The sequence below is a fragment of the Delphinapterus leucas genome, chromosome 12, assembly GCF_059928025.1.
Source record: "Delphinapterus leucas isolate spDelLeu-1000000601 "Yukka" chromosome 12, BTC_Dleu_Yukka2, whole genome shotgun sequence".
Lineage (NCBI taxonomy): Eukaryota > Metazoa > Chordata > Mammalia > Artiodactyla > Monodontidae > Delphinapterus > Delphinapterus leucas.
This window is the reverse complement of record NC_143140.1, coordinates 20,336,035-20,348,559: the sequence shown is the minus strand read 5'-3', so window position 1 is coordinate 20,348,559 and position 12,525 is coordinate 20,336,035. Positions and strand designations below refer to the sequence as shown.

At 37.1% G+C, this 12,525-nt stretch overlaps 1 long non-coding RNA gene and 1 pseudogene across 2 annotated transcripts in view; one reads left to right on the top strand and one right to left on the bottom strand.

Annotated features, from left to right (window-relative positions):
* The window catches only part of LOC149747839 (uncharacterized), a 439,951-nt gene that overhangs the window by 82,158 nt on the left and 345,268 nt on the right, over positions 1–12,525 (top strand). The window lies entirely within an intron of this gene.
* LOC149747840 (transmembrane protein 41B pseudogene) overlaps positions 1,384–12,525 on the bottom strand; it is a 135,994-nt pseudogene continuing 124,852 nt past the window's right edge.

Here is a 12,525-nt window from a genome sequence, read left to right as displayed (position 1 = left end):
AGGCAGATCTTTTCCTTATCTGGACATCTATTAGTTGGCTTATTTAGTTAAAATCAGACACTACTTTGACAATTCATTTTTGAAGGTATAAAAGTGATAAAGTGAATTGCTTTGCTGGGCCTAATTCTGGCCAACAAGGAGCTATTGGCTGGTAAAATGGAAGTGATTGAAACCTTAGGATAAAGCAGCTTTTTATTATGACAATTTAAAAAACTACAGAAAAGTGAGTGATTAAACAAACATCCATGTACTTATCACCTGGATTTAATAATTATTCACATATTGCCTAGGGATCAGTTCCTTCTCTGGGTTTCTAATACTGCCAAATGCCAATATGGAAAACATTAAGTTAGCAATAATAGTTTGATAAGTCAAAAATAAAGGAATGGAGCTATTTATCAGGATAGTACCTCTTCTTGATATTATGCTACACCTAGTATTCATTTTGCAATTCTTTTGCCCATTATGAGTGAATTCCTTTCTGAGTTTTTCATGAGTAATCTTCATGTCTATAATTTCCCCCTTTGAAAAAAGTGGGTGGTCATTCATTCTCAGTGGGATGCACTATTTTTCAATATAGGGAAAAGATCATTTCAATGAAATACTTTGGATCTGAGAATTCCATACAGAGAAAAGTGAAGCAATCGATGGTTTGACTTTTACTGATATGGAAAGTAATGATTCTGAGAAATATCTGTCTATATACAGTGCAATGGTAGGGTGACTTCTACTTCAAAATAATCTTGAATTTGTAAATAAAATAGTATTTCACCTTTATATGATACTATTCCTTCCAAGAGCTCAAAATTTTTTCAAATTTATTTCTCCATTTATTTTCATCATAGCGCTGTGATGTAGATAAGAAGGGATAGATATAACTTAATGATTAATATTCTAAAGGGAAAATGTATTTTGGGGATATTTTATTTGAAAGTCAAGAGAATATATCTTATTGTTTCTTACCAAGAATTGTAAAGACCATGAAATATATTGAAACATATAAATATATGTTTATAGTGTAGGTATCCCTTTTTTTCTTGAAAATTTATATATTGATGCTTGTAACCCATAGGGTAGAAAAATGAAACACATAAAAATACTGTATGCTTTGTTTAATGACTGTAGATGATATATGTCACTATACCTCTGAAAGCCAAGCATTTGTCTATCATAAATCCTGGAAGCATAAAATCAGCTTAAATATATGCCTTGGTAAGAGTAGTAGAGAGGGAAGAATGTTAGCAGGCTTGAGGAAGTCCTATTAGATACTAACAAGAAAGATCATTAAAGCTGTTTCAGATAATACTCTTAATAGTTTCTGACAATTCGGACCCTGTGCATGTAATTCTCATTGAAATGTGTTTGAAATCATATCTTTCATTGAAGGATATAAACTAAAGTATTATTAGGTGTAATCTATTCTTATAGGGATTATAGGTAATTTTATTTCCCTATTTATATTTTCTAGTTATTTATTCCTTATTTTTTTACAATAACATTAAGAAAGAGAAGAAATACGGTTTTTTTAAAAGTTTTTCAGTACAATTTATTCTTCCTACATTTTAATTTGCATTTATTAAGTATCTTAGAAATATTACACTCAAAGTAATAGAGCTCCAGAGAGAGGCCATTAACTAAGAGGGGAACAGTCTCAGCGTGCCAACTTCCTAGTTAGCCTGCTCGCCTCCCCATTACACATATTTGCCTTCTGGTGGTTATTACAATGTAATTGTCTTCAAAATGTGGCTGAAACTTGAATCTACCTCTGGCATCAGGCCAAGTCTGTGAATCCATGAATATAGGCCACCAAATGCATTTAGGGTACAGCCTGCTGAAGGTTCTTTCTTGACAGTCAATGATGATGAATGTGGAAAGACTGGCTATTCTCTTGGCAGAAGAAAATATACTCCACCTTAAGTGACAGCTACAGTTTTCTAACAGAAAAAATAATCAGCAAAGGGAGAGAGGATCAATGATAAGGATAGGGAAAATACTCTGAGAATAGAGTAAGTACAATATATACGTAATGGAATAAATAGTGAGGCTGCTCCTGAGTCCAAACTCTTATTTTTAAAAGTCTGATAAAAATTTACTCAATTACATTTTATACAGTAATATTTAGTGAGCTTTGTCCAAAAAGCCTATGTTTTAAGTTTGTTTGTAAAAATAACAAAAGCTTTATCACTCAGTCTCTGGTCAATAAGAAAGAAGAAAACCTGGCTAGAAATAACAATAAATAATTTCACACAAAAGGCCAGGTGACATAAGAGTAGTATATTAATTAATATATTTTCTTTGTATTTACAATAAATCAATTTGTTAATACTGTGATAGAGAAAATAATCAGTCCACATTATGTAGTAGAAACAGGCTTTGAGGCTGGTCAGACCTCTCACAATAAAAACATGCAAGGATTCTTCCACAGCTAAAGTACTTTTCAACATGACAGTGTTGGGTGAAGGTAAAACTGACAGAGTACTTTACTTTATGTCCTAGAATCAAGGAATCGAGGATATTACCAACCATTAAGCAAGCAGCAAAAAGCTGTTTAGTTTTTCCAGGACTATTTAAATATAGTAGTTACCATATGAGAATTTAATTTTACTTTGAGATATCAAAAGTAAAAACCCTAAATAGGGAAAATGCACTAATCAAAAGCAGCCCCAAACAAAAAAGCCATCAACAGAAATGAAACAAGGCATTCTTACATATCATGCATAAAAAGGATAATTACATAATACATGCTTTAATGACCAGACTAATAATAATAAATGAGGTAAATTTTACAGTCACTGGAACAAATAAACTATATTCAACCACTTAAGTGTTGTACCGACACTGCTTTTGTTTCAAAATGTAAAGGAATCTAATTAATCTAACATCTAAAAACTGCATACTTTGAATGTTTGCTTTTTCGATCCCCTTTTGAGATAGTAAAGGGGTACTGTGTAACAAAATATTATCTGAATATTAATTATCAACACCAATATGATACAATTATCATGTAATTGCCATTCTGTATATGCCCAGTGGAAATATTTTGAAAGCTAGGAAACAGATGAAAACAGACTGGTCAGAATTTTAAATTTCAGACTAATCCATGATAATCTAGAACAGAAGAAGACAAAAATAAAATTCACTAAATAGATATAGCTTGATATCTTTTCCAAATTCAGTAGTCCACTAAGATGCAACTTCTAAACAAGTCTATTACCTCAAAGGTAAAAAGGAAGAAAATGTAAATCTCTTTTGAGCTTTAGTTTTCAAGTTTATGCTCTGAAAGAAGGCCAACAACAGTCAGAACAGCAATATTGTATCTTTGCTTTTGAATTTTGTATTTGTTCTATTTTAGTTATAGTGTGGAATAGAGAGAAAAATATTAAATTATCAAGTAAAGGGTAAGTATTTCTGGCCAGTTCATGAAATATATTGGGCTAATCAGTTGGGTCAAGAATTTCCTACTATGCTGCTACATTTATTATCTATGGCCTTGGAATATAATTTAGGAGATGTCTATCATAACTACTGACGGCACTTTTCATGGTATACCAATTTCCATTTTTACTTCTCTCCTTTGCCACTTAAATGCATTATTTTAACCACCTGATAGGAAATTTTATTTTACAAATTCCCGTTTCATTTACTGAAGAAGTGATTTTAACACATAAACCTGCCAATCCTGAGAGATGATGATGATGATAGGAAAACTAAAACCCAGAGGATTATTCACTCAAATTTCTGCTTTAGTTTTTTTTGGAAGATCGCTGGCAGAATAGAAAGAAGAGCCAAAATCATTAGAACAAATACTGAGTTCCAGGAAACAGCTTCCCCTGCTGTTGTAAACTGGTACAGTGTTCCTGCCTTAATTGCTACGAAAGAGGGAGACGCAACACCTCGAAAAGTGCCAGTAAAAAGAACTTTCAATGGCACGTTTATCACAGGAGACATGAATAAACCAATTAGGCAGAAATGGTGTTATTCTCAAAAGTATAATGTAGTTAATGAGATGTTCTCTGTGACGTTCAACCTACTGTGACCATTTTACTGCTTTCTCAGTTAGGTATTTATATACAACCGGCCTCCCGACTAAAGAGGAGAGCATATAGCAGAATGAGGCACCGAGTCCAGAACACAAACAAACAAGAAATAAGGCTACTGGAAAGGGATAAAGAAACCCTGAGAGTATATTGAGAAGTACAGAGCCCGGAATAGCAAATATTCGCAAGAAAATATATGTAGCAAAATAAGCTTTTTAGAGAAAACACACGTACGAAAAAGTAGAGAACAATCAAGTGCTAAACTGTCTCACTGAGAGTGCAGAGAATGGAGAGATCAGGTTGGAGCAGCCTGAGATTTTATGAAAGAGATGAGATTTGAGCTTGGCTTTGAACGAAGTGTGATTAAGGAGCCTTGAAAGTCAGGACATAGAGGAACTGATTTTTTCCATCATCAGTCTTGACTGGGAAAATTATGGGGGAAATTCTGTCTTAGAATTAGTTTGAATATTCTCCGTTGAATAGGGGGCAAGACTTGGGGAAGAGTAGTAGAGGAGACTGGTTGTCCCTGATTTCTAGTCTCTCTCTCTCTATAGCAGGAGAACCCTGGGATTTTTTTTAGCTGGGCACATGGCCATCCATTTCCCAGCTTTCTTTCCACTGAACCATGGCCACGTCATTATGTTCCAGCCTGGAAGTTGTGAGGGAAAATGATTTGTGATACTTCTAAAGACATGTCCTTAAGGGAAGGGGCTGTAGTGTTTATCCCTCCTTCTTCTATCCTGCTGCTGCTCTATGGGAGAGGGAAACTATCTTCTATCTTTTTAAAGGTATGTTAGCTCAGGTTTGTATTTCATGCAGCTGAACCTATACCCTAACTAATAAAATTTGGTATGTGAAAGTAGAGTACTATATGTAACAGAAACTTAACTAGGTGCATTTATTTGATAGTTTCAAGGATACAGACATTGCAGAATGTAAAAGGGGGTCACATTTTTTTATGGTGTGGCAAAACAGTGGCAAATGTACCTCTGACACTTGGATGGGTAGATTATGGGCCAAGTGAGCCAATAACTCCAGCGGAAATGGTGGGGGAAAAAAAATAAATGTCTGTTGGCTGCTTCTGACCTCTTTTAAAAGGCCTGGCAACAAAGAGGAGAGCTCAGGCTAGAACTAGCTGGTTTGCAAGTAGAAATGGAGGGAAATACAACTTTGATGAAGGACTTGGTGCCTGAGGCAATCTCAGATGACTGGGGTTCTGGTGATTTGGGGCCTCACAGGGCTGAAGAAGTAAACTGATTCTGTAATACAAATTCAAGCAATTATAGAACTGTCAGTTTTAGCAGGAGATAGGAATAGGGCCACAAACATTTTCAAGCACCCCTGTTAGACTATGGGAACCAGTCTGGCTGTGGAGATGAGATTTAGGGTGTTGCCTTGTCCCCAAGTCTCAGCTGGCTTCCAGTAGCTGCCACTGCTCTAGGCAGGGTACAGAGGTTGTAAGTGAAATGTCAATCCTCAAGTCTTGAAGCAATTTTTTGATGAAATCTTTGGCTGAGTTCATCCCTTGAAAACTAAAAGACTAGAATCCTAGTAAGTTTTTGAGGGAATGTTATTACCAAATGATCCACATGTCAGGGCTGCAAAAGCCTGTGATTTTTTTTTAACCTCTAAAGCAACTTGCAAATCTTCAAACCTGCATTGGTGGGAAGTAGGTTGTGAAAGCTATGTAGCCTCACTTCAGAAGTGTCTAAGGAGGATAACGGACAAGAAAGAAACCCCTGGAAGGCCAAACCAGAGGCCTGTGAGAAAAATGGACAAGCAGACAGAAGAACTGAGGCCTTCTAGATTGGCTAATGGAGACACTTATGAGCTCTGGGAATTTGTACAATATAGGCTCACTTTTTTTTTTCAAATTTAAGATTCATTTTTTAAAGTATACATATCATATAAAAGTTTTATCTCATGAAAATATGCCCCATATTAAATAATTTTTAAGATACATAATTACTTATGGGTAATGTTTTCAGTCTAGTTTATCCATTATCATAGTCCCTGAACCTGCCTTTGTTTCCTCTCCTAAGGCTCAGTGCAGAATATAACTTCCCCCATGATGAGGGGCAAGAAATCAAGGATACTAGGAAGACCAGTCTCAGTTATCACTGATGATGCCAAGAGGCACTTAACACCATGACCATGTTATTTAAACGTAAATTAGAAGATAAGCTATATGAGTGAACTTCATGAAGTTTTTCATGTAAAGTGTATTTTATGTCATCAAAGATATTTGATAATTGGGTAGCTTTTATTGTGATTATCCTGTACCTCCCCTACCACTGAGTATATTGGGTAAGACAACTGCTTTTGTTTGTTTGTTTTTTTGGTAAATAACTAGACCACATCTGGGTCTGATATAAAGGAGGGCATATCACTGAAAAACAAACAAACAAACAACAAAACCTGGATTTTGAGCTGATGCAGTAATTGGACACAGCCTTGTGGTGGTGTCCTTTGAGGTCTAGGTGAGTGTGTTGCATATATTGGAAGAAGTATACTATGCCAGTCAGGTCTCCTTTTAAGAGAGTTTCTCAAGCAAGAGGTGCAGTCAACAGCAGCACCTTCGAGATCCACCAAACTCTTGGAGCAGAGGACACGCTCTCTCTCCCTCACTCTCTGGGTGACTCTAGCCAGTGACTGAGCATGGTGGGGTTCTAGGTGTGGCCATTGCTGCCCAACATGAAACTCATGCAAAGGGCAATGTTTGCTTTGTAACTTCCTGTGGGGCTGGCTAAGAGTGTTTTGAGTGGTGCCATAGTCTGGGCTCTTCCTGTCCAAGCCTCCTTCTTTTTTCCTTTCCTTTCACAGGCATCAGACCTACACTGAGCACTGAAAGCTTTTTGTGCCTACTCCTACACCCTCTCCCCTTTGTCTTTCACAGGCTTCTCCACCCAAAACATCTCTTGCCCTTCTAACTCTGCCTTGACCACTGTTTCCCGGAGGGCCAGAGCCAACACAGGCGCACATGCATGTTCGTTCACTGTAGAGTCAAGTAACAGCCAGTATTACATGTCCTTGTCTGTGGGATACAAGTTATTACTACTCCGCCACTCAATGGAGAATGTTCTTCGTATCACGTTAAATAGATTTTCCTTTTTGCACTTCAGGTGCCTTTGTTTTATCCTCAAGTTTTTCCAAACTCCCATCCATATTATTTATTCTATATATTCTCAAAATTTCCCTGAGTCTTTCCATCCCAACCCTCTGTCTCCTGGCTCCCGTCTCTACGAGGACTCTCTAGGACAGCTAGAGTGCGGCCATCACTTTGCTTCACTGCTCTCTTGAGTTGGGAATGACTATTTTGGGGTGGGGGGGCATGGCCTTCTTTCTTTGTTTTGATGGTATACTTTCCTATTTTCTTAAAATACATTTTCATGCCTAAGAAAGATTGCATTTAAGTTAAACTTCCGGGTCCTCGCATGTTTGAAAACGTCTTTACTCTGACCTCATTATGTTTGCTTTAGAAGTCTGGGGTAAAAATCATTTTCCCTGGGAATTTTGAAGGCCTTCCTCTATTGCCTTTCCACATCCTATGTTCTGATGAGGTGGCTAATATCTTTGATTTTCACTCCCTTGTCTTTTCTCCTGGGTAGCTTTTTGGATCATTTCTTTATACTCAGAGCTATGACATTTTACCAGGACGTGTCTAATCCTGGGTGCAGAATGAGTCCTTTTGGTCTAAAGACTGACTTAATCTTCAAGGAAATTATCAATTAGTGCTTCTGTGATAATTTTTCCCTCAATTTTGTTTTCTCTTTCTGGAATTCTTACTTGGATGTAAAATGTCTTGAAATAATCTTTCGAATCTCTCACCTTTTCTTCCATGTTTCAGTCTCCTTGTATTGGAATCGGGGAGAGTTCTTTAGATTTATTGTCTAACTTTTCTATTGAATTTTTATTTGGCAATCAAATTTTAATTTCCAAAAGTTTTCTTGTTATCTGATACTGTCTTGTACATACTGTCTTGTAGTTATTTATGAATGCAGTATCTTTTTAAAAAGTTAATATTTTCGGGGGAAATACATAATACATTCAAGAGTATTATTATGTACTTTAAATATATAACAAAATGAATCCCCATGTACCTATCACTCCAGGTAAGAAAGGAAACAGCAGCACTATAGAAGCCCCTGTGTTCTCTTCTTTAATCACATTCCCTTCCTTCCAGAGGTAGTTCCTGCACTGAAGGTTGTGTTAATCATTCCTTTTCTTTTGAAAATAGTTTTATCATCTATGTATGTATTCCTAAACATTGATTATTTAGCTTTGCCTGTTTTTTAACTTTATAAACGGATTTCCACTGCATGTTTTTCTTTATGAATTGTTTCTCTTGATTTTGGGATTGCTTATTTACCAACAACTTCCATTCTCTGTTCTTTGCAGTTGACAGTTTATATCTTTTAAAGAAAGCATTATTATCATTTTAATGAAACTTCAGCAGGGGAAGGAGGTAAATGTGTACGCTTAGTCTGTCATATTAAACTAGAAGCCTAGAGGAGATTTCTTTTTAATAGCATGTGAATCATGCTATTTTATTAATTCATACTTGTTCTTATTGGCATGTTAGCATATATACGTTTATTATATGTGATATATATGAAAGTAACAGTTTAAAAATATTTTATCATTAAAAGATGTGAAGTAAATGCTCTGAAGGGGGTAGTGGGATGTAACAGGCCTTGGGATCAGTCAAACCAGAGTTAAAATCCCTATTCCACCACCTTTTAGTTGAGAGATATTGGGCAAACCACTTAGCTTCTAAAACTCCCAGTTTCTCCTTTTGTAAATGGGGATAAAAATACCTACTTGGAGATTGGGATTGACATGTATACACTACTATGTATAAAATAGATAACTAATGAGAACCTACTGTATAGCACAGGAAACTCTACTCAGTCCTCTGTGGTGACCTAAATGGGAAGGAAATCTTAAAAAAGAGGGGCTATATGTATACGTATAACTGATTCACTTTGCTGTACAGCAGAAACTAACACAACATTGTAAAGCAACTATATTTCAATAAAAATTAAAAAAAAATACCTACCCCAAAGTGTTGTTTGATAATTAGATGAGGTAGCGTACGTGAAGGATTTAACCTAGTGCTCAACATAAAGTAAATACTCAATCAACAAAGTTCCTGTTCTTCCCTCTCATTAAAGAAAAGTGAAGCTTTTCTGTGCTAAGAAATCTCGTAAGCAGGGCTAGTTTTGTGTCCTGTGCAGTCACACCGGGCTCTGTGCTCAGAAGGACCCACGTTTGGTTTAATGCTCTACTGTCCCTGTCTTGAAATTATTAATAATTTTATCTTTGAGCTTATGTTATGTAAGTGAAGCCTGGGGCGATGGAGCATGTATATGAGCAGAAGAGGTAAATTTAATATGTTGTCCACCTTTTCTTACCACTCCATTCACATAAACTGCTCACAATGCTCTCTGAGCACAGAATTCCAGCAAATGCATGATGCATGGGAGTTTAGTGAGACTCAAGCAAACATAAGGTAAGTTTTATGTCTATGACTAAGTTGGGGTGACGACAGCCCTGAGAACACACTTTTTTTTTTTTTTTTAATGTTTTGGCTGCGTTGGGTCTTTGTTGCGGCATGTGGGATCTTTTTGTTGTGGCACGTGGGCTCTTCGTTGTGGCTCGTGGGCTTCTCTCTAGTTGTGGCGTGTGAGTTTTCTCTCTCTAGTTGTGGCATGCAGACTCCAGAGTGGGTGGGCTCTGTTCTTTGCCGCACGCAGGCTCTCTAGTTGAGGCACGCGGGCTCAGTAGTTGTGGTGCGCGGGCTTAGTTGCCCCGCGGCATGTGGGATCTCAGTTCCCCCACCAGGGATTGAACCTCTGTCCCCTGCATTGGAAGGCAGATTCTTTACCACTGGACCACCAGGGAAGTCCTGATAACACACCTTTTTTGAACTAGAACTTGTTTTGAATGCCAAAGGAAGGTAATGGTTGGGAATTCCCTGGTGGTTCAGTGGCTAGGACTCTGTGCTTCCACTGCAGGGGGCTGGGTTTGATCCCTGGTTGGGGAACCAAGATCCCGCAAGCCACGTGGTGTGGCCAAAAATAAATAAATAAATAAATAAAAGGCAATGGCATTCTAAGAAATAGAAATGTCTGTGGAAACCTCTATTGGCTGGCCCTCTGCTAGCTAAGTCCTTATGCTAGAAGTGATAATATAGAAATGGACAGTTATTTTTCTTTCAGCCCTTCTTTACTTACTAGTAAATCAAATGTAGAGAGTGTTGGTAGAATGTGCTGGTACCAAGAAATGAAATAAAAACAGTTGAGTTAGTTTTGGTCAGCGTTTCTACGTCTCTACTAGAATGAAGTACATATGCATGTATAAGCTATGAAACATGAATTATGTAATTTCAATGATTCTGCAACCAGTTAAGTCCTCTTGTGTTTAAAAACTGTTAATTGCATAATATAAACATGAAGAGTAAAACTCATAATAATTAAAAAAATAAAATTTAAATAATAATTCAATTTATTAATTTATAATAATAATTTAAAACTTTAATTTTTGTTAACTTAGATGACATTAAGTAGCAAATAAAAAACACTGTAACCAGTCAAAAGAAAGACTATGGAAGAAAGGAAAAAGCTTTACATTTTAGTAACTTCAACAGCAATTTTATCCCCAGTATTTTGAAAAAGGAACTTGTGCTTTCATTTTACACTAGGCCTTACAAATTTTGTCGTCAGCTCTGCTCACAAGAACATTTACTGACTTTCAAAGCCTGCTCTTTTTTAAAATTTTTATTTATTTTTAATTTTTTGGCTGCATCGGGTCTTTGTGGCATGGGGGATCTTTCGTTGCGGTGTGCGGATTTCTCTCTAGTTGTGGGGTGCGGATTTTTTTCTCTCTAGTTGTGGTGCACAGGCTGCAGGGTGCGTGGGCTCTGTAGTTGTGGCGCGCAGGTTCCAGAGCGCGTGGGCTCTGTAATTTGCAGCATGTGGGCTCTCTAGCTGAGGCACAAGGGCTCAGTAATGGTGGTGCGTGGGCTTAGTTGCCCCGTGGCATGTGGGATCTTAGCTCCCTGGCTAGGGATTGAACCCGCGCCCCCTGCGTTGGAAGGCGGATTCTTTACCACTGGACCACCAGGGAAGTCCCTTAAAGCCTGTTCTTTATCAGCCCAATCTGGAAAATGATAGCTAGTAGGTTGGGTTTGCAATTTTCTTTTATGGCAGATGGAGACAATATCATAGGGCACAATCTACTCTTGCTTTAAGTAATTAACTGTTTTTGCTGAATTGGTGAGTCCAGAGCCAAATAAGCCTGCTTAAATGGGAAAAGTGGAAAAGGGAAGAGACAGTAAATCTTTCATTGGGCTTCAGTGGTTTTAGGGGAAGAAATTAAAAAACAAGATTGTGTGGAGGAGGTGCCAAACGTGAATGCTTTGGGGGCTATTTGACTCCCTTATGAAAAGGTTGTGTGTGAATGTGCTTAGAAGGATCTAGAATCCAGCATCACTCCAGGCTTCTGCCACTGTCCTGCTAGGCTGATAGATACTTGGTGGCTGGAGACAAGAAGGGAGAAACAAAATTGAATTGAATGGCTGAGTTCTTTTTCTTTTTCTTTTTCCTTTAAATTCATGAGAAAGAATTCATATGAAGTTCATCATCTAATTAAAGACCAAGGAGTAACTGATGACCTTAGCGTGTCAAATTAAATCCATTTTTGTATTTTTAAAAATAGAGTTTGTTATATTTAAAATAATTTTTACAGATAAGATGCTGTAAAAGAGGAGAGCAGCCAAGGTGAAAGCCACTGATAGGAGAAAGACAAGAAAGATTAAGGATCCTGTAAGCAAGGCTGAAGGGAAGTTTCAGGGAAGAGTTTCAGGGAGGTTTTTCTTGTGATTACTTATTTCTCAAGAGACCATAAGGGTGATGGATGGTTTTAGAACTTGAGCCATGATGCCTGATTGTGTGATATTTGTTTCCCTTTAGAAAGACATTCAAATGTCACAGCAGTCTGTGTCATTTGACTACCTTAAAATGGGTAGCTGCCATTAGGTGGCAGTGTTTGCATGTTTGTGCAGTCGAGTTGTTTCCAAGAATGTTATGTTAAGCATCCAAAGAAAAGGATTAAGAAGTCAAAGAAAACCAGTTTTGTTTAAAATACAAACATACACAAGCACCTACAAACACTTTTTTATTCAGACATCAGTGCTTTGGGTATGGTTGGCATATGGATAAATCCAGAGTCTACAGGAAACATTAAAAGACAAGATCTAAATATAAAGCAAGCAAGAAAGTAAAATACTGCCTTTTTTAGATGCTGCCACTTCCTTTTAATTTTTTCTTCTTATTGACAATTGCCATTTATTACAGTGTTAATATTGCTGGCCTGTTCTTAGTCTTCACTTAAGAGTATTGAGTCCTTGTAGGGTCTTCGCTCTATGAAACTCTGGAGGCACTTTCTTGCTAGTCTGATTGTTTTAATAACTTGTATGGTGTAAGTC